The 22,312-nt window shown below is 44.3% G+C and overlaps 1 protein-coding gene across 2 annotated transcripts in view; it reads right to left on the bottom strand.

Annotated features, from left to right (window-relative positions):
- The window catches only part of Smoc1 (SPARC related modular calcium binding 1), a 159,416-nt gene that overhangs the window by 98,122 nt on the left and 38,982 nt on the right, over positions 1-22,312 (bottom strand). The window lies entirely within an intron of this gene.

Below are 22,312 nucleotides of genomic sequence, written 5' to 3'. Positions count from 1 at the left end.
GGATGCTGGACTAACCTAGTATCCTAACTGTCAATCATCTGAGCCACTGTTGGCAAATACAGTGGTCATCACCTGGGCTGAGCCTTGGGAAGGATTTCTGTGCTGGTGGGAAATGCTGGTGACATGTTAAACATCGTGTTTTCTGAGAAAACACCTGCCTGACCTGAGATCCTGTTCTTGGACCCTGGGCTTTGGTCAGGATACATCCCACTATGTGTCTCCAGTTTCCCGTTGTTAAGACAACAATACTAGCAGTTGTAGAGTGGATAGTTATGAAGAAATAAAATGTGTGTTAGCACATACAAATGTCTAATAAATCTTAGGTGTGACTGTATCATTATTGCTATTACCAAACAAATCAGAGTCTCCAAATGGTGTTGCATAGTCAACACACTCCCCCTGAAGCTAGTAAAGATTCTGGAGGGACATCTGCAAACAAAGCTAACGCTTCATACTTTTGAGACATGGTCAGTTTTCTCTGTGGCTCATATTTGTGTGAATACGTTTCTTTCTAATTTTGTATTACAGCGATTTTTTAAGCCCATAACAGAAAGAAGTGGAAACCATTTTAAGTTCCAAAAAGTTTCAAATTAAAAAATAATAACAACTATAGTGGGATATGGCTTCTGCTTGCAGACATGGTGATGATGACTTTTAAGTAGAATGCCAATGTTATTTCTGTCCTGCAATTGCTATCCTAAATCTTACAATAAGTAAATATTACCAGCCTAATATTTCTCTTTTATTTTTTGATCCCATAAGGATCTCTGGATTAAAGTAAGATGAAAAGACTTCATTGTGGACTGAGTGTGTAAGTCGGTGGTAGAGCATTCACCAATGTGTTGCCCAGGGTTCTGGCTCTAGTGTGGAAAAAAGCAAAAGCCTTTGTCTTAAAGACATATTTTGCAGCTAGATATGGTGGTTTGTGCTTATAATCTGAGCACTCTAGGGGCTGAGCCAGAACTATACAAGTTGGAAACCAGCCTGGGCAGTATAAGACATGATACCCTCCCTATATGAAAAAAAAGTATATTTTTTCCTTGTGTTATGTGAACTATATATATATATATATATATATATATATATATATATATATAGTTCAAAGAACAGTTTCAATATTAAGCCTTCCTTTACACACCCTAATGCATACACCACCCAACACACGCTTATCATCACAGATTCCCCAGCATCTGACAGGAAAGGTTGGATATCTGCAAGAAGTCTGAAGACCACTGCTCAGGTTTTCTTTTGCAAAGGGGGAGGTGCATGGAGTGCATTTGGGTGAGGAGGCAGCTAGAGGTTACTGGATATTTTCCTGTATCCCTCTCCACATTAAATACTGAGGCAGAGTCTCTTGCTTCAACCCAGAGCTTGTCACTTCAGCCTGTCTAGCTGGCAAGCTTGCTTGCTCTGAGAAGTCCCTGGCCCTGCTTCTGAGTGCTGGATTATGGGCAGGCTGCCACAGCTGCCCAGTATTTATTTGGGTGATGAGGACCCAAACTGCATGTCATTACAAGCACTTCACCCACTGAGCCATCTCTTTAGTCTTCCCACAGTAGTCACTGACATCTTATTTCAGAATTGCTCAGATGGTCTCATGGGATGACAGATGACAAAGCAGATCAGGTACCACTGGTAACTCCAACCCTTCCAGTCAGACGGGGTATCTTTGCCCTGCAACTGTCACCCCAGCCCATCACAGCTCTGGGATGGGTGTGCAGGGGAGGACTATCCCTACCATGACAGTTCTCCCCCATTTTCTATCACATGTTGAAGTTCCTGGACCCACAAAGCAACCTTTAACTGAATGGTGCCTGCCAGGGTTACTGCAGTGGGAAACAAAAGTCTGAATGGCCTAATGCAGCCATTGAGAAAAGGAGAAAGCTGTGACTGTAAACAATGCTCTCTGTGAAGCCCAAAGAGGCACTTCTTTCCTCACTACCCAGACCCTTTCTCTTCCAACCCCAGAGGGGCAGAAGGGAGCACAGGGTTGCCAGAAATAACACCTCTGTGGAAGCCACCATCTGTATCTCAGAGGTACCCAGGGTTCCTTTATGTGGAACCATACCCAAGGCACTGAGCAACAGCACCCAGCCCCTCTCCAGGGTATTCCACAGGAGGCTACACAGGGCAGAAGCTGGCCCAGGCTCCACATCTGCACTTCTATACCCACCAAAAATCCCTAACCCGCAGGCAGACAACCTGGTCATGGGAAGTGTCCTTTCCTGAAAACTGAGCAGCACAAGGCACCCAGCCTGAGCTCAAGGATCCCAGGGGATGCAGGCGACAGGGCAACCCACTCTGGGTTGGGACCTGGAGAAGAAACCTAGGGCTCAAAAGCATTGGCCTTGTTGAGGCTACTGTTCCTATGTGGTTCCGCTTCGCTGTTCCCTCCCCACCCCAGACTCCCTACCTCTCACACACATACTCATGATCAATAATAAGAATGAAAAGTAGGAAGAAAGCACCATCAGAATGTTGGGATCTTCAAACTGGACATTAAACCTGTTCCATGTCTTGCTCTTCCCCGTCCCTTTTTGTATACGAGCTTCTACTGCTGATGCCATGTCCCCTGATAGAGCTGCTCAAGGAAAAGGAAATTATGAATAAGACAAGACCTAGTTAGTTAACATTGCTACTACCTCCCTCAACAGCTGGCTGCTCTCTACAAATCCTTCCCTAAGTTTAATCTAAATGCCTCACGCTATAATTTAAGCTAATTTCCTGTTGGTTGATTCACCAATTATTTCTTGGTATACATTAGATGCCTGACCCAGGTCTTGCCTTAGGCTGTCAGAGAATGTGAGCTGCCCTTCCATTCAGAAGTCGGTGCTGTGCTTAGGGAGTGGAGATCAACCTGCAAGCGCCATACACTACTTACTTCACGACTTAACTGAAGAGCCATACACTATTACTTCATTGCTTAACTGCCCAAAATCCCTGGGCTGAGGGCTGGAGGCACAAAAAGATGGGGTTGTGAAGGGATTAAGGAGCCTACGGGCAGAAGTGGGTCTCAGGCCACACCCTGAAGCACAAACGTGGCCTGTGCTTGTGGCTAAGGGGCAGAAGTCCATGTTGATGAACTGAAAGGAAGATAGACGGGAAAGGGAGAGAGGGAGAGGCAGAGAGAAAATAAAGGGTAAAGGAAGGAGGGAGGGAGAGAGCGAGGGAGGGAGGAGGAGAGAAACAGATGCTAAGGAGGGTTCACTGGTTAGAGTAGAAACTTTGAGAGAAGATTAAAGGCCTGAGGGTCCCCAGACCAGGAGGTTGGGGTAAGAAAATCACTTACAAAACTGGTGAGTCCAGTTCTTATTCTAGACTTAGGAAAGTCTTGACCCAAAAGGAAAGAGAACACATACAAAATGGACAGTGGTGAGACACTGGCCTAAACACAAGCGTGAGGTGTTGACAGGGCCTGGGCTGCCCAGGGCGGTGGGGACGGAAAGAAAGCATCAGTACCGAGGAAAGCCTACTGGAAGAACTGAAAATCCGGGCTCCAACCTTCCTCAGGAAATGCAATAGAACTGGGTCACCTCCTGCATTCCCTGTGGAGGCCTCAACTATCCTGGGCCCTGGGGGTAAGGACAGTGAGTTCTGTTCTCAAACCATCTCTCAAGAGCCAAAGACTTCACTCCATATCCCTTTTTCCAGTGTCCCCAGGATTCTGTCTTCAGACCTCCTATCCTTGAAAGTCCAGCTTTGGGGCCCAGCTACTGCCACCTACCCGGAAGGGGCTCAAACCAACCACTTGTCACCACCACTCAGCTGGCTGCTGTGGGAAGAAGAGTCCGTCCCCGGAGCCATAACTTGCTTCAGGTCATCTAAGCATAACTTTCCATAAGAAAGAACTCAGGTCCATCTCACAGTAGGACACACCTATCCAGCCCAGGAAATAGGTACACCAAATGACCCACAGACCTTTGTGAATTGACCCAGCATAGGCTAGTAGGAGTCACAGGAATAGCTCAGAAACAGGATTGGATGTGTGTGCAGGACAGAGGCAGACCCCATCAGAGGGGCAGTCGGTGGGGACAATGAGAGGTGCAGGCAAGCAATGAGCAGGAGCAGGAATGATGGAGAGGCAAGTCCAGAAGCACTGGCAAGGTTTCGGGATGCCCTACTGTACTGGTGAGGTTTTGGGATGCCCTGCTGTAGACCGGAGGGTGGGGTAGGTACATCTGGAGTTAACTAAAACTCAAGCAGCTGGGCACACCTGAGGATACTTCCTTTATTAAATCATTTGAAATGGGAAGGCCCACTTTTAATCTAGATTGAAATGGGAGATCCACCTTTAGCCTGGGCCACACTTTCTCCTGGCAGTCTTTATAAAAAACATTGAAGCCGGGCATGGTGGCGCACGCCTTTAATCCCAGCACTCGGGAGGCAGAGGCAGGCGGATTTCTGAGTTCGAGGCCAGCCTGGTCTACAAAGTGAGTTCCAGGCCAGGGCTATACAGAGAAACCCTGTCTCGAAAAACCAAAAAAAAAAAAAAAATGAAGAAGGAAGCTTGCTCTTTGCCTGCTTGCTTTCACTCTTGCTGCCAAGTCCATTCCTTCACTGGCATTAGAGCCTACATCTTTAAGAGTCCAGCGTGCTAAAGACCAGCTGAGACATCCAGCCTCATGGACTGAATAACTACTGGATTCTTAGACTTTCTGTTGGGAAGCAGCTATTGTTGGACTAGCTGGACCACAGCCTGTAAGCCATTCTAATAAATATCCTTTAGATAGGTAGGTAGATACATAGGCAAGATATAGATGTAGATGTAGTTATAGATGACATAGATAGATATAGACATAGGTGCATTCTAGCAGTTCTGTTCCTCTAGAGAACCCCAATTAATACAAATGGGTACCCATCTCTGGACCCTACTCCCTTAAGAAGGGAGTCTCCTGGTTGGATGGTGAAGGTGCACACCTTTATTCCCAGCACTTGGAAGGCAGAGGCCAAGTGGAATTCTGTAAGTTGAGGCCAGCCTGGTCTACAGAGTGAGTTCCAGGACACCCAGGGCTACACAGAGAAACCCTGTGTGAAAAAACAAACAACATCTATTTCCAGACGACGTCTGAAAAAGTCCCACAGGCCTGTCCAAGCTCCTACTCTGCCCACACCACTAACAGCCAGACATATCTGTTCACGATCACACCCTTACTCTACCCAGAAAAGGCCCCACAGCCCTGTCATCCGTATTCCAACTACCATAGAGGAGTCCTATTTGTATTGAATTCAGACGTAAGACACTCTTCATTGATGAACAAGTTTGCCAAAAATCAAATCTTTCTTCCTCTTTGGGGTCTGATTCCTAAGGAAGCCTCCAGGACTCAATCCTCTGGCTTCTCTGAGCCCAAGGTGACTTTCACACAGAAGATCTAATTAAAACAAACACCCCAATGTCCTTGGATGTACTCCACACCTCAGACAATTCTGTAGCCAATGTAGCATGATACTCAAAACCATGACCTTTAGAAACAGTTAGGCCAGGGTTTCAGACCCCAGTTCTTCTGCTCACTAGCTGGGTGGCATTAGGCAACTCACTCAGCCTCTCTGAACCTCAGGCTCTTCATTTGTAAAATAATAATAATACCCTTTCTATGGACTGGACCTGAGGGCAGATGAGAAACTGCATACAGTGCATACTGCAAACACTGGGTACGTGGTAGCTCTGTTTGCTAGTGCTCCCCGAACAGCTCTGAGCTAGAGATGGATAGCACAGACAAGAGTAGGGAACGTACAAGGAAGAAGTGCTCCAGCTGGCTTCATCCTTCGACTCTTCTCACAGATCAGCACAGAATATCTAGGGACCACTGATGCAGCAGGTGCTGGGCAGTTGCTACACAGGCAGGAGATGCCACCTCAAAAAGGCTCTTTCCTGCATGACCTATCAGCTTGCCACTCCTGGGGAAGCTCTTCTGAGAGATTCAGACCTCCCTAGAGTTGTCCTTCAGAATACAGACTTCTAGACATCCACGTCCTCTCTATGTGCAGTATCCCCGACATCTGCTCTAACACCTGTGGACTGGAGAGATGTGTTTTCCTAATCAGTCTTGGGAAATTTATGAAAATAGTAGGATAAGAATAAACACAAACAGAGAAAGTACTTAGCCACATGATTAAGCCGCTCTGGCCCTGACAATATGTTCTGGCTCAGATGGCCACACAAGTTGGGCAAAATAGAGTTGGAAGAATTCTGGATTCACCTTAATTTTCCCCAGGCTCTTGTTTTACTTGCAGTCTGAAACAAAGATCCCAGGAACAAGGCAAAGAGCCTAACAAAGGGAACCTGTAAGGTTGGGCAGAGAGAGAAAGAGTGACAGAGCCCACATCACTGGAACCCAAGAATCAGAAGGATTCAGAGAGTCAGGCTCTCTGGAGCTTGCAAGTCCCACTATAATGCTGTCTGTTCTGGGCAGGACCCTCGGCCCTGGCTGGCTCTGGCCCTGGCCTTCAACACACTGAGCCTGCATAAACAAACAAGGGATTACACTGACTCAGACTGTGAGGAGTCTGCATTTTTCTTTCTGAAAAAGTTACAATTTGCCAAGAAAAACCATCTCTGATTCAGACAAGGAAAAAAAAGTCTCAAAATAAATCCGAGCTGGACACAGGCTACTTCCTGGAGGAGGAGGAAGGCTGCTTGGGGTCAGCCTCCTACTTCCTGCCTGGCAGGCAGGTAGCCAGCATCAGCCTTCAGGGTGGTTATGTGAAACATGTGCAGGTAGAGAACCTTCACGTCTGAGACTTTGTTCAGAGCCTAGAGCCCAGCATCCCTCCTTTCCCTTCTTGCCCAGTTCCTCTGCTGCCCTTTACATGACATAAGGGAACTCTGCTCCATTAACCCTGGCCGAAATAACTTGGAAGCTCCTGCTGGCTTCCCAGTTCTGCCAAGTGCTCTGCTCAGATATGAGCAGGCATGGAAGAACAGGCCCTTTCTACCTTCAGAAAGCCAGAGCAATGGCTGGAGGGTGACCCCATCCCAAGCAAACCCACACCATCTCTGAGGACTTTCCCTACCATTTTCATATCCCGTTAACTTGGAGGGATGTGCAACCATTTGACATTATGACATGACATCATCTATAATGTCGAGCTGCATCCATTGCTATCCTGGGATGCACACATCTCGGCAGGCCATGGGTTGGACATGGAAAGGAATGCTAGAGCCGGGTGGTGGTGGTGCACACCTTTGATCCCAGCACTTGAGAGGCAGAGGCAGGTGGATTTCTGAGTTTGAGGCCAGCCTGGTCTACAAAGTAAGTTCCAGGACAGCCAGAGCTACACAGAGAAACCCTGTCTCGAAAAAAAAACCAAAAGAAACAAGAAAGGAAGGGAAGGAAGGAAGGAAGGGAGGGAGGGAGGGAGGGAGGGAGGGAGGAAGGAAGGAAGGAAGGAAGGAAGGAAGGAAGGAAGGAAGGAAGGAAGGAAGGAAGGAAGGAAGGAAGGAAGGAAGGAAGGGAATGCTAGAACATAGCTTTCTGTGAAGGAGTATGGTTCCAATACACTTTCCAGAACTCTACATTCAATTCTTAATTTTCATTACCTATGTTACCATCCTGCTCCAGGGAAGAAGAAAGTGAGCAAGGCCCACACAGACCCCTGTGAGAAACAGATAATGCAAGGAGAAAAGCGATTTGACAGATATGGCCAATCTCAGGGCAGAACTGGGATTCTCCTGTGAGCTACAATAGCAACTGACCTGACAAAAAAATGTGCAATAGTGGCACAAATGCTAAGGGGGTAACCAACACTTTCTGGCTGGATTTATGGCCCAGCCCACAAGATGAAGAATTCATGCTTGGCACCATTAACAGGACCAAGAATCCAAGGATATGTAGGTCATACACTCCAGAGGAGAGTCTACTACCTGTGCCCTGGTAAATGACCCTACACCCATGGACATACTTACACAAATGACTAAGTAGATTCCATGAGTTTAAAAAGTAAAAGAGAGAACACATGAAATTGAGAGGAAATGGTGATGGGCAGGATTGTAGGAGAGGGAGTCAGGAGAGGTAGACTTGTCCAAAACATATTATAGGTGTGTAGGAAAGTCTCAACCAAAATTTTAAAAAGGAAAAACAAAATGAGGTTTGGCTGTCTCTGAACAAAAGAGCATTCGATGCTCCCTCGCAGAGGCCTAAGGCCAAGATAGAAGAATGGCAGTCTCTCTCATAGTACTGCTGGGCCCTTTGAGCCCACTTTCCATCCTCCCTTCCCCAGAATCTAAGCCCTAGAAGGCCCAGAAGAAGTCTGTGCTCAAAGACTGACCTGAAGCTCTGGATCAGACAACTCTGGCCTCCAACACAGACTCAAATGAAAAGGACCAACGAAGCTGGTCACAAGGTATGATGCATTCTGGATAAGCATCTTCTTGGCTCATCTTCTCTTCATACACAATCCAGAGTTCTGGGGGCTTCACTACCCCATCAAGAAAAACCTGTTCTCCTTCTCTAGTTGTCATGAGAACATGACTCGTGGATGCTTGTTCCTGAACACACTGTTCCACACCTGCAGAATTGGACTTACACCAAGTCAGAAGTTTACTGTCTTTACCACCAGCTCCTTGGATCTGGTCCAGAGGGCTCTTAAGAGAAATGAAGCATGTCCTGGGGGTGAGGGGAGTCTGGGAGAAGCCAGGAGACTGTTCTGTATGTGTTCAACTTTCCCAGAGTTTCTATCTTTCCTGATGATTTGAGGTATAAGCAGGAAACTGGGCTTCATTTCCTGCTCTGCTAGTTTTGATAAGAAGAAAGTTGAGAAAAGAAACCCCTCTAACCTACAGTTAACCTTCTGGGTGGAGCTTTGTTGACTTTGGGCTCCTCCAGGTTTCAGAGAGCCATTGGCTCTTATGGCTCTGACTCTGTTTGCTTCTCCTAGGGAGCAGACATTTAGCCAAAAATTCTTGAGCCTACTACATGCTCACCATTGTGCTTAATGAGAAAGAAACATAAGTCCTCAGTCCCAATTTACATGTTAGAAAGTCAAGACCAACTGATAACTACACAAATCAATGGAACACAATTTCAGACCATATCTGTGTACTGAAGAAAGTAAAACGGTGCCACAGAACACTCAATAACTGGATCGTGTGTTTCAGAGGAAAAAAAATCCCTTACAGGACAGAGAACATTAAAATTCATGCATAAATATCAGTTTAATGTGCTACATAAAAACAATCTTGGTAAGATCATGGCTCCATCCTCTCTACAGCCTCCCAATCAAGCAGAAGAGAAAACATGCACAAATCTAAGAGTCACAGCCTACTTGAGGATATCCTACCTTGCAGAAGGAATGAAGAGGATAAGGGAAGACAGTATTGAGGATTAACACCAGTCATGATGAAGAGCTTGACATTCATCTCCAAGTAGCATGAGAAGGCATTGACAAGCTTCATCCAGAAGGATAGCATCACTTAATATCATACACAAACACCCCCTCCTGCTGCTGATGAAGGATAAGCAGAGAACCAAACGGCACGGGGGCTAGGGTGGTCACTGACTACAAACTTTTACTTGTGTAAGAGGAATTAACTTAGGGAAATCTCTCACACAACACAGTACAGTAAAATGATGATGGATTGTGTTCTTGAAAATTACAGAGAATAGCTTCCAAATGTTTGTAAATAAATATATGCTAACTAGCCCAATTTAGCCGTTTCATGATGTATGCATTTTTCAAAATATCATGTGAAAAACAAATGCAAATTTTGTCAATTAAAAAAAACCCTCTTGAATCAACAAATAGGATAATAGGACTAGCAATTTCAAGTAGAATGATATTATGGTTAATTTTCTCATCACTGTGAAAAATACCTGACATAAACAAGTTAAAGAGATGGTGACAAATCTGTGTGGTGGAGCACTTGCCTGGCGTGTTTAAGGCAATGGATTTGATTCCTATCCCTGAAGGGTATCTTTGTCCTGTAAGGGAGTCTTTTCTGAGACACATGATCCAGTTACTGTGGCACCATTTTACTTTCTTCAGTACACAGATACTGTCTAAAACTGTGTTCCACTGATTTTATTTAAGATCTTGGTTTCAGAGGTGTCAGTTCATCATCGCAACAAAGGTATCATGGTAACGAAGGTATGGTGGAGTGAAGTAGCTCACATCATGGTAGCCAGGAAGCAGAGAAAGGGACTTACCGGAAGAGGTCATGGACACACACCTCAAAAACATTACTTTCTCCAGTAAGGCTCCACATCTTGCCTCTCACCACCTTCCAATTCCATGTTATGAATCCCTCAGGGGCTTCATTAGGCAAGTCCCTCAGAAGCTAACGGTCTCTGGAAACTCCATCACAGACACCCTTTGGGGATATAGTTTATTAATCTCTAATCCAATTCCTCACTTGGAGCAAATTGACAATTAAGATAAATTGTCAAGAGAGGCATAAGTGGAGATACAGAATGCATGCAGATGGAATGATTTTTAATGTTAGATGTAACAGAAATCCTAAAGAAAAAAGTACAGGGATGATGTGAGGGGGAGAGGAACCAAGAATAATCTCCAGGCTAACTCTGAGCGGTGTGCTATTTGCTGGGATAGTAGAGGCAGGAAGAAAGGGAGAGGCTTGCCAAGGAGAAGAACTGTGGACAACACTCTTGGCATCTACCATCTTCCTGCCTCCAGCTGTCTGTCTCCATCTCCAGGTAACAAAAGTCCTACAGATCTCTTTACAGAACCACCAGTGAATACAGCCACCTCACCAGGGGGACCTCAGAGGTTACATTGACTCATCTCCATCCAGTAGAGGCCAGGCATGGCCAGGCACTTTATCCTTGCTTAGCTGGTTTTCTCACTTTATTCCCCTCTGCCCTTCTCTTTCTCCTGTCCTCAGTAAATCCCATGCATGCATCAGAATCCCTGCCTCAGGCACTGGCTGCAACTCAGTCAACACTGAAGTTGGAGCATCAAAGAAGCAGTAGGCCATAAGAATCTATCAGGGACCAGCAGAGGTCACTTGTGAGAGCCACCAGAGCATGCATTCAAAGACAAGAGGTTTGGTGAAATCATCAGGGCAGCGGGGGGGGGGGGGGGGGGGGAGGGTGTCTCCATTGATTACCGAGGATCCAGGACAATCATACACTAAGAGAGGAAGGACAATCCGGTGGGGAGGCGGGAAGGCAAGCAGTCTCTCTCCTCGTAGGCTATACCAACTTGTAATTCTCCCACATAGTTCTTCTACCTCAGCCCCTTAGGTGTCTAGGTTTTAGAAACAGCAAGAAGGGATTCATTACATGGACAGTTTTGCTACATCAAAAGCCTACAGCCCCTTCTGTGAGCTTGAAAGGAGGGTGTACAGTAACGGTAGCTCGGACTCTGCCCCAGGCTCACCCAAGGAAGAAAGACTGTGGGGATGCACAGGTCCCAAGGTGTGCTCTGTTGGTGCTCAGTTTCAGATGTTCTTGTTCTCATCACTGCTGTGTGTCAGTCTGTCTCTCTCTCTCTCACACATACACACACACTCTGTCTCTCCTTCCCTCTCTTACTCTCTCTCTCTGTCACACACACACACACACATACACACACACACACACACACCTACAATGCCGAGCGAGAGCTGCAGAAACAAGCTCATCCTCTTCGCTGACCTTATTCTCCCTGGGTGGTTACACAAGAGGCAAACTCAGGAAGCCTCTGGCCAGCCCCAGAGCAGGAAGCTGGTATGAGAGAGGGTAGTTGGTAGCCTGGGTACTCTAAAATTTTCTTGAGCCACCAGGAGGACCATAGGTTCCAGGCAACCAAGTATGGGTCTCACCTACAGGGATTCAGTGCCCCAGAAGCCAGGGTCTATTAACACAAGTCGCCTTTTGAACAGTAATTGTTAACTGACTTAAAGAACAGCGGGAGGCAGAGATATGGCAGCTGGCTTATCTCAGCATTCAAGAGGCAGAGACATGAAGGCCATAAAGTTCAGGCCAGCCTGGGATACTTAGTAGGATTCTATCTCAGAAAGGAAAGAAGAGGGGAAGAAGGAAAAGGAAGTGACAAAAACAGGGCTCAGGCACTAATCACAGATCAGCACATTTGGGGGCCACTCATTGGAACAAGGTCAATCACAGCACAGCCCTGGGGTGCACAGGCAGTGCACCCTTCCCCACAGAATGTATGTGCTCCTGGGCCTTCTTCAGGGATCACTGGCCCTTGTCCCTAGGCAGGACCTCTGAAGGTCCCCTGAAGCTTGAAATGTAGTCCCTACTAGAAGCTCTGGGCCTTGCTCTGATGAGATCTAGTCCACAGCAACAGCTCAGGCAGCCACTAGAAAGAGTGTGTTCACTCCAGGGCATGGAGGGGTAAACAAATGGGATCTTATGATCCAGTGTGCACAGATTTCAAACCAACTCCAAGGGAGTCAGGGTCAGGAGGTACTAGTGTTAACGGGATGATTTAGAACAGATGGATATATTAATTTATAATAGGCCATCTTTATCTACTATATGCTATCCAAATTTATTGTTGAATAGTTGCATAATTAAAATTAAGTTTTTGAAGACTCTACTCATGGCAGCTTTCCACTGATATTTGTAGAGACAAAAGAATGGATGAATCAGGGTCCTTGTAGGTCCGCCCCACTCCCCGCTACAGCTTCAAGCTGTTCAGAGCAGAGGCCCAGCTTCCCATTCACAAGCCAAGTAATCCTGAGCTTGGGTAGAGCACATCCCAGTTCCTTTGCATATTCATGAAATGCAAGTCATTGTAAGTAGGCTGTAATATTAGTTGTGCCTGGTACCTTCTGAGTCTTGGTAAATATTAATATGGAAGTAATCATTGTGGTTAAAATAAAAAGCATTATCATTATTTAAAGTACAAAAAAGGTCCAAGGTGCATGTGGAAAGTACAGTAGCTGGAAAGTACAGTAGCTGGCCTGCCTCTTGGCTGCACCAGACTCAGAGAAGGAAAAGGAGAGCAGAGTTGGAGGAAAGTGCTGCGAGAGCTGACCAGGAACCTGGGATTTATTCTCCATCCCTAAAGAAACACTGGGGCTTCTGGGTACCTCTCCATTCCAGAATATGAAACTGGAGAATTCTAGCAGTTCCACGGGTCTTACCTAGGTGCACAAGACAGACATAGGATTTCCCAGTGGGAAATGCCAGCCCCAGGAAGAAGACTCTACCCTCATCTACAAATCATAACCATGATTCCACGGTTCTCCATCCCCATCTTAGGTATGTGTACTGTCCAAGACGATAGCAATACCACACTGACTTAGGTAGTAAAAGAACCAAATCCTGGACCACTGTCTTAATTAATGTCTCTATTACGTCAATGAAGCATCATGCCCAAAAGCAAGTTGAGGAGGAAAGGCTTTATCTGGCTCACACTTTCATATGATTGCTCATCATCAAAGGAAGTCAGGACAGGAACTCAAACAGGGCAGGAACCTGGAGGCAGGAGTTGATGCAGAGGCCATGAAAGATCACTACTTACAGGCTTGCTCATCATGGCCTGCTCAGCCTGCCTTCTTACAGAACGCAGGTCCACCAGCCCAGGGATGGCACCACCCACAATAGGCCAGGCCATCCCCTATCAATCACTAATTAAGAAAATGCCCTACACGCTTGCCAACAGCCCAATCTTATAGAGACACTTCCTCAATTGAGGGTCCCTCTTCTCAGATGACTTTAGCTTGTGTCAAGTTGGCATAAAATTACCCTACACAACCGCCTACTCAGGTATCCACAAGAAAGGGAAGTGGGGATATCCTTAGGCGTGCTTTGCCTGCTTGTGCTCGATGCCCTAAGAATTACTGGAAAGTCCTCATGGTGCTGCCATTCAGAGAGGACAAAGAAGGTGTGTTTCCCAGTGCAGTGACGAGTGGCTAGCAGGACAGCAGTAAAAGTGGAAGCAATACTAGGAGTAAGTTCTTCTCTTCCTGGGCACTGCCTCTCACATTCCTTCCTTAGTCACTTAGCCCTCTTAACTGTATTGTAATATATAGCCAGTATAATTCTGTTTTTTCATTTATACACGCATTTATATGCATATATAGATGGAGAAGGTATATGTATTTGTGTGAATATATGCACGTGTGTCATGGAGGTATAAGTGTGCATGAGGAGGCCAAACATCAACATCATGTTTCTTTCTTGATCTCTCTTTGCCTTACTATTTAATATAGGGTCTCTCCCTGAACCTGGGACCCATTGATTCCGCTGGGCTGTCTGCTCAGTGAGCTCCAGGGGTTCATTCGTCTCGGCTCCCACTTCAGGTCCCCTTCATTAGGGTTATAGACATTCACTGCCATCCCTAGCTTTTACATGGATGCTAGAAATCGAAATTCAGGTTCTCATGCTGGCATATCAGGCGCCTCTATTGGCAGAGCCAACATCTCCTCAACCCTACAAAATGAATATGTTTTGCATATTCCGAAGATGAAGAAACTAAGACATGAGAAAGTTTTGTTCTTGGCTGTAGTCACTAGCTGGGTAGGGGAAGGGGGAGAAATGGGAATGGAACTCGGCCAGTCTGGGCCTAGAGTTCATGACCAAGTAGGCAGAAGGGAAAGGTTTTAAAGAACTATGGTACAGCATAAAGCCCTGCATACTTGGGAACTGTCGAGAGCATCTCTTAGAATTCTCTCTGCCTCCACCCCATTCCATCCCCATAAACACACACACACAAAGATAGCATATGAGCGAGCTCGGGGACTTATTGACTAGCTTGATTTTATATATTTGTGTGTGTGTGTGTGTGTGTGTGTGTGTGTGTGTGTGTGTGTGTGTGTGTGAAAACATCACACACAAGTTGTTGGTTATACCTTAGTGGAAATTGAGGAAAGGAGTGTATCACCACAGACAGGAAGTGGGGGTGTCAAGGTTTCACTTTTTAAGGAGAGCATTGCATGTCCCCTCCTCTTCTGATTTCTGTGTTCACCCAACATCTAACACTCACTAAGTACCTACTGTGTGCTTTGAAGTTATGTTTAGAATCACTCCTAATAGCCCTGTGGAAGACACTAAAGATTACCATTATATAATATGCTGCTGTGGAAGACACTAAAGATTACCACTATATAATATGCTGCTCACCAGGTTTGCTCATGAGAACATCTAAAAAAGGATACTTGCCACTTTCAAAAACAGTGTTAAGGAAAAGGATAAGTCAGAATAGTTAAAATATTTTAAAAACCATTTTAAAAGAACCAATGTTACAGTCCAAACTGTAAGATACTGAAAACTACCAACACATTATCTTATAGACTCAGGTTTTTTTGTGCCACACTCAGAAAAGGTCATCTCCCTGTGTGTTTATTTAAGTGAGTTCCGAGTGCATCATTCGTTGATTAAGAGGCTACGACTCTGTGTCTAGTTTTTAATTTGGACAGTGTATATGTGCTCATGCGAAATTCTAAAGACAAGTGGCACTCACTGTAACAGCATATGTGCTCTGCAGTCAAGAGACCGGCACATATGCTCAGCAAGTACTAGCAACAAAGTATCTGGGATTGTTTTAAAACCCAAGAACATTCATCTTTGAAGTCAAAAATATGTTCTTATCCTTCTTTGAAATGTCAGAGTCAGGCTCACCAAGGAATGCTCCGCTCCTGCACAGTGAGCTGATACTGTCTGCAGTGCAAATCAGAACCTGCTCAACTCCAGAAAGACAAAGCGCAAGACTTTTTAAAGAAGCACTGGAAAGAAAGCTCGGTCCGTGAAGAGCTTGCCAGACAAGTATAAAAACCTGAGTGAAAGGGCTGGGAAGATGGCTCAGTGATGAAGAGCACTGGCTGCTCTTCCAGGGGACCTGAGTTCAATTCCCAGTACCCATGTGGTGGCTCACAACCATCTGTAACTCCAGTTCCACAGGGTCTCATCCCACGTTTGCTCATACTGACACCTAAAGAACAGTATTCTGGCCATGTAAGCTTGTGCACACAGACAGACATGCAAATATAATATGTATACATTTAAAATAAAATATTAATAATGAAAAAATTTTAAAGAACCTGACTGAAATCTGCAGCACCCAGCAGACTTTGTCAGAGAATCTGTCACCCATCCCTCCCAGGAATCACCCAAGTCACCAATGTCCTCCCTGCTCCCCCAGAAGAAGAAACATGCACCCCTAGACCACCCTGGAACTACTTGCTCATTTTCCTTTTCCATCGTGTCTCTATAAACACAACAAAGTTGCATGTGGTTTCTCCTGCCAGCCTGCCATTAGTTTATCTCATAGACTCACCCTTCCAGGGAAGCTACAGCCTCTTCCCAGCTTACAATCATGACAGTATGGATGGGGTCCTATCACTCTGTCCCCCTCTGAAGCCAAACAGCAAGACTTCTTATGAGCTAACCTGGAGCTCCACCATACGTCCCATCAGATAAGGATGCTAAGAGTCTCTCTTTGTCTTCTTGTCTCTTGCAAAGTTAGATTAGCAGAAAAGCATTTGTGTGCGTTCAACTCTTGGTGTAGGTACTTCATGGTTTCAAGGGTTTAAATATTCTTCTTTCTTTTCCTCCCACAAATAACCCTAGTTTTCCTGTGACCATGTTTTACATCATGTGCCATAGAGGAGGCACCTGTCACTCAAGTTCACTGCATAAGCTATTGAGCTCATGGTCCTCACCAGACCAATGTCTTGCAAATGTTGTGGTACGTTCCTGTGGTGGCTTGAATGAGAATGACCCATGGACTCATATATTTGAACACTGGACCCTCAGTTGATAGAACTATCTAGGTAGGATTAGAAGGTGTGGCCTCGTTGGAGGAGGTGTGTCATGGGGGTGAGCTTGAGGTTTGAAAAGCAGGCACCATTCCCAGTTTGCTCTCTGCCTCCTACTTGTGGATCAAGATGTAAGCTCTCAGCTACTGCTCCAGAGCCATGCCTGCCTGCTGCCATTTCCACCAGAATGGTCATGGATCCTGACCCTGTAAAATAGCAGCCCCCAATAAACTTTTTCTTCTCTAAGTTGTATTAACTAATTAACAATTTTTGTCACTGGAATAGAAGAGTGACTACATTTTGTCAACATGATAAAAAAGTAACTAAGATGGACCCATGAAGCAAAAGCTGGATGAAGTTGTCTTTTTGTCCTGTTTTATAATCTGAGAACTTGGCTGTTTGACACGGGAAGCCACTTGTTATGGTCTCTGCCAGCTAAAGAGGCAAGTGAGCTGCTTCAGCAGTTAGTCCAATAGGAAAGGAACCCAAGATGGCATGCGACATTCTCCGTGTCACATCATGTCATCTCTAAGGGGAGCTGGTCTCCCTAAGAAACCTCAGACTACAGGGTCTTTTATCTCCTATCTGTGTCACATGGTTAGTGCTGGGACCTCCTATCCCAGTGTCACCTGCTCAGTGTAACAGATCAGCATCTGTGCAACTAGGACTGTCCCACATTCTCAGAGAGACGAAAGCCGGTTGCCATGAACGCACGAGTTAGCTGCCAGTGGTGAGGGCCTTTGCCTCTTTAAACTATCTATACTTTGGATCATGGGGGCTATAGCTTCTGCACCTCTTTGGGAAATGCCTTTTCTAGCCAGTGGCATTCTAACCCCTGTAAGTTCCATGAAAAGACTTGTTTTGAGCCACTTAAAGAGCTCTTACTGGCACCTGTGGGAAGATCATATTGAAATGGGGGACACAAAAGAAAGATAAGCTCTCATCTTTGAGATTCCCTTAGCAATAAATAAATCCATCAGATTTAGAACAAAGTTGAACATTCCTTCAAGCCCACTTTCTCTACCCTCTTGCATTCCTCCACAGACCAACCCTACAGCACTTTCAGCTTCTCTGAATTCACGTCAATGCTCCATGCAAATCCCTCACCTCATTTGTAAGGATTGTCTTGGTTTAGGAGTACCCATCCCTTAGTGAGCCGCCCCCTAACACACAGCTACCGTGTTCCTGGTTCAGTTTGGGGCTTATTTGTCCTGCTCCACCACCCACCCTACTGAGAACCTTGACTTTCTGCTTCTCGGGGCTTGAGTGTGTTATTGGGTCTCTGCATATATAAGTAGCCAACCAAAAGACTGAGGACCCCCACTTTGGATAGAAATCTGACTGCGCTCTATTTGTGGCTAATAGACAAAACCAAATGAGGATCACTCAGGGGCATTATCTAGAGCTACTTTTCTGGCTGTCCAGGCGGGTGCATCTTTTTGCTCCCTAGTTAGGGGTGCCTCATGCACCTGTGGTTAAAGCCATAAAATGGTTGGGTTTTTGTTGTTGTTTTGTTTTGTTTTTGAGTCTTGGGTCATTCGTGAGGTAAATCTTTGGCTTAGAACTTGTAATTCCAAGCATGATGGGAACTTTTGTAAAAAGTCTTCTCTCCTGAATGACAGTTGAACTATGTGCACAGAAAGAGTAGAAGTCATTGCAAGAACATTCCAAGATGAACAGCTATAACTCTAGAATAGAGAAATATTGTGATTCCTATCTTGGTTAGAAATGTGCACCCTAATATCAAGAAACAAAGTCAAGATAATGCAATTGGATAAAAGGATTGGACCCTTGTTATCATTCCAAGCTGCAAGCAAAGGCTTTGGAGACTTAAAAGTAACTGTTCTTGTCTCACAAATTGCGTGTTTAAAGGAATATCCTTCTAGAAGCAATTCAGAGCCGGCCTCCAGCTTCATCTACTAATGCCAAGAGTCTTGTAAAAATTGAGGCTTGTAAAATAAGAAATTCACACTATTTAAAACAAAGTGACCTGCACTTAAGAAAAATAAAGAAAACATAAATGATAAATTAACCTTAGACATCTAGTAGACAACACACCCTCAAAACTCCATGTGAAAACCTGTATTCTTTCTGTATGCCCATGAAACTTAAAATGTATACCCTAAAGCCAGGCAGTGGTGGTGCATGCCTTTTAATCCTAGCACTTGGGAGGCAGAGTCAGGCAGATTTCTGAGTTCGAGGCCAGCCTGGTCTACAGAGTGAGTTCCAGGACAGCCAGGGCTACACAGAGAAACCCTGTCTCGAAAAAAAAAAAAAATGTATACCCTATCTTACCAAAATATATTTCATTTGCAAACTTCAGGGAGGTAATCTGAGAGAAAGAGAAAAAGAGAGAGAGAGAGGGAGAGGGAGAGGGAGAGGGAGAGGGAGAGGGAGAGGGAGAGGGAGAGGGAGAGGGAGAGGGAGAGGGAGAGGGAGAGGGAGAGGGAGAGGGAGAGGGAGAGGGAGAGGGAGGAGAGGGAGAGGGAGAGGGAGAGGAGAGGGAGAGGGAGAGGGAGAGGTCAATCAGAACTGTTTGCAAAATAACAAACCTTTGAAGGCCCAGTTCTAGTAAAGACCTTTAACCAAGCTATCTTAATTTGTACCATCTGCAAAGCCACAATTTGGACCCAACTATCCTTATAAGTGAGTGTTTTCTGGTGTGCTTGTTTTGTGTCTAAAACTTGAAAAGGAAAGCTATAGATCTTTATGCTTTTCTGTATGTGTATGTTTATGTCTGTGTACATGTATATAGATGTGTATGCTATTTGGTTAAAATCTGCTTTAAAATAATATGCTTAGAACGAATAGAAGAAGAGGAAATGACTCCCATACTTTCTAGGTTCACATGACTTGAAAATCTTTGGTAAATCAAAATGCTCCCCTGTTGTTAGTGTCCCTGGTATGAGAGGAACACCTGTGTGTGAGCCTGCAGGGCTCCTGCCCAGGAATGAGAAGAAAATGTCACTCATGAGAAAACAGCTCTCATGAGTAACCCAAGCACACAGCTAGGAACAAATAAATCAAATACGGTGTAAGCAGGATAGAGATTTTCACATGAAAAGTCTCGATGATAATTATGTCTTATAATACATTTACAGAAATTTTTTGCCAAATCTCTTTGGCAGCCACACCCTTAAGAGATTTGTTAAATTAAATTAAATTAAATTAAATTAAGAGATACCTATCGGATATTTACACCATTTCCAAATGGGATGAAATTCTTGAATACCCATTGCTGAGCAGAAAGCTTTGCTTCTCAACTTTTGGCTTATTGCAAAGGAACTGTAAATATTTGAGTCATTAATAAAGAAAAACTGTCCTATCAGGGATCATGTATTTCCAGAAATTTTGGAATGTACATTTATAAGATGGATTATAATGGATTATTATATATGTGGATTTCAAACTGCTTCCTATATTTTCACTGAGCGTTAGAGTTAGTGAGACTTAAGGCTCTAGTAGATAACTAAAACTATTAGATTTAGGATTCCCTATAAAATAAAAAAAAATCTTATAGACAGTTCAATTTTTTCTTTTCTCTCATTTTTACCTTTTGAGTGATCTGTCTAAAATTTTTATGTGTATCTTATCAAAATAAATTTCTAGCAGGGTGTGGTAGCCTATATCTATAATCCCAGCACTTCAGAGGCTCAGTCAGGAGGGTTACCATAAGTTTGAGGCCAGCCTGGGCTACATAGTGAGTTCTAGACTAGCATGGGCTACCGTGTGACCCTCTATCTCAAAACTGATGGTGGTGATGTTGATGGTGGTGCTGCTGCTGATGTGGTAATGTTAGTAGTGGTGGTGGTGGTGGCAGTAGTGGTGGTGGTGGTGGTGGTGGTGGTGATTTTCTATGTTTCACAATATCTTTTGTCAAGTCTTTGATTATTTAATAAGGAACTACCATTTCCACCAACAGACTAAGGCTTTAATAACTACACAATTCTGTATTTTATTTTGAAATCCAAAAATGATAAGTCACTCTAGTTAAATGAAAAATATAATAATCTCTGGTTTTAGAAAAATGTTTGCATTTCCAACAGATTTACCAAAATCACATTAAGTTCTCTTGATCTAGAACTAATTGGGGGCTCTGCTGAGAAGCTCAAATGGTGCATCTCATCCTGTAAGAAGGAATTAGTGAGGAAAGTGATCTTATTGGCATGTTAAATTATAAGAGAAGCCATAATAAAAAAATAAGATATTATAATTTCTTTAACTTATATTTCCACATTTGTTGTTGATATGATAGCAAAAAATTTCAAAACTTGACCTGAAAGTGCCAGGAATCTAGCAGGTTAAATATATTAAAAGGTTGTGAGCCAAATGTCCAAGTGACCCTGTGGGTGGATGGTTACAGTGAACTATCGCCAGTTCTTCAACCGTGGCCATTCTGGGGGTTTATCATCCAGGTGTGGTTTTGAGGCCTTTCTGATGTCATTTGCAATTCTTCAGAGACAGCCATGAAAAATACTCAGACAAGGATACTGGAATGTCGGGTTCTGGTGGCTAGGATCACACCACTGAGCTGAGTACAGATTTCCAAAACTTTAACAAGAGGAAACTCATAAAATCACTAACCCAACATCAAGAGGAAGGAGAACTACACGGAACACCACTCATAAAGGCTTGTGATTTCTTTGTGATGCTTCTACATGAAGTGTTAATGGTTCTTTTTCTGTTTAGTTCTCCAGGCTTAAAGAAACATTTTCCTTTTAAGCTGTATATGAGTTATAGCAGCATGGAGGATACTTTTGTAGGCAGAACTGAGACATTTGATTTTCCTTCTTATCTTCTCTTTCCAGGACTGTGGAGCCATTGGTCTGTGCCCTTGATTTACAGCAAAGTATTTCTTTGTATGAGTTCAGTGTGAGTCTGCTGTCCTAACACACAGTTGGAAACACTAGCTATATTACTGAGGTTTTGACTAGAATACCATTTTCTGATATGGAAAGCAGTTTTAAGGGACCATTCCAGATAAGTTTATGGACTCAAAAAATTTCCTCTAGTTTCTTAAATACTCAGTTCATTTGGTTCCATAGTGAGAAGATAAGGAGTGTTTGTTGCGTCATGGCAAGCCCAGGAAACTAGGATATTTGGGGGACCTCAAGAAGAGAGGGGGCTATTTAAAGAGTTCTAGGCTTGGCTTCCTAGCCTCAGTGGGGTTTAAAAGTACAATCTGTAATTTTTATTTAAAATTGCAATAGGCCTCAGAAGATACTCGGTGGAGAGAGTTATTGCATACAAACATGAAGACCTGAGTTCAAATCCCCAGCACGGACATAAAGCCAGACATACACACATCTGTAATTTCAACACTCTCACAATGAGATGGGAGGCAGAGACAGGAAAATCACCAAAAGCTAGTTGGCCAGGTCACCGGTCATATAATAGCATTGAACAACAAGAGACTCTGTCTCAGACAAAGTGGAAAAGCAAAGATCGACACCTGAGGTCGCCCTCCAGCTTCCATGCAGCTTCGAATTATTTACACACAGAGAAATACACACAAGCACATATACACACAATACGCAAACACATACACACAAGGATTGTTTTAAGTTGCAGCAAAAAGGGTCCTTGTAGCCAATTATCAGTATCATAGCACTTATGTATTAGAGATAGTCAAGCCAAGTTTAATGAGAA

This window comes from Mus caroli, unplaced genomic scaffold (assembly GCF_978045245.1).
Source record: "Mus caroli unplaced genomic scaffold, Mus_caroli_1 scaffold_14, whole genome shotgun sequence".
NCBI classification, from domain to species: Eukaryota; Metazoa; Chordata; class Mammalia; order Rodentia; family Muridae; genus Mus; species Mus caroli.
Note: the sequence above shows the minus strand (reverse complement) of the source record. Positions and strands in the feature narration are given on the sequence as shown.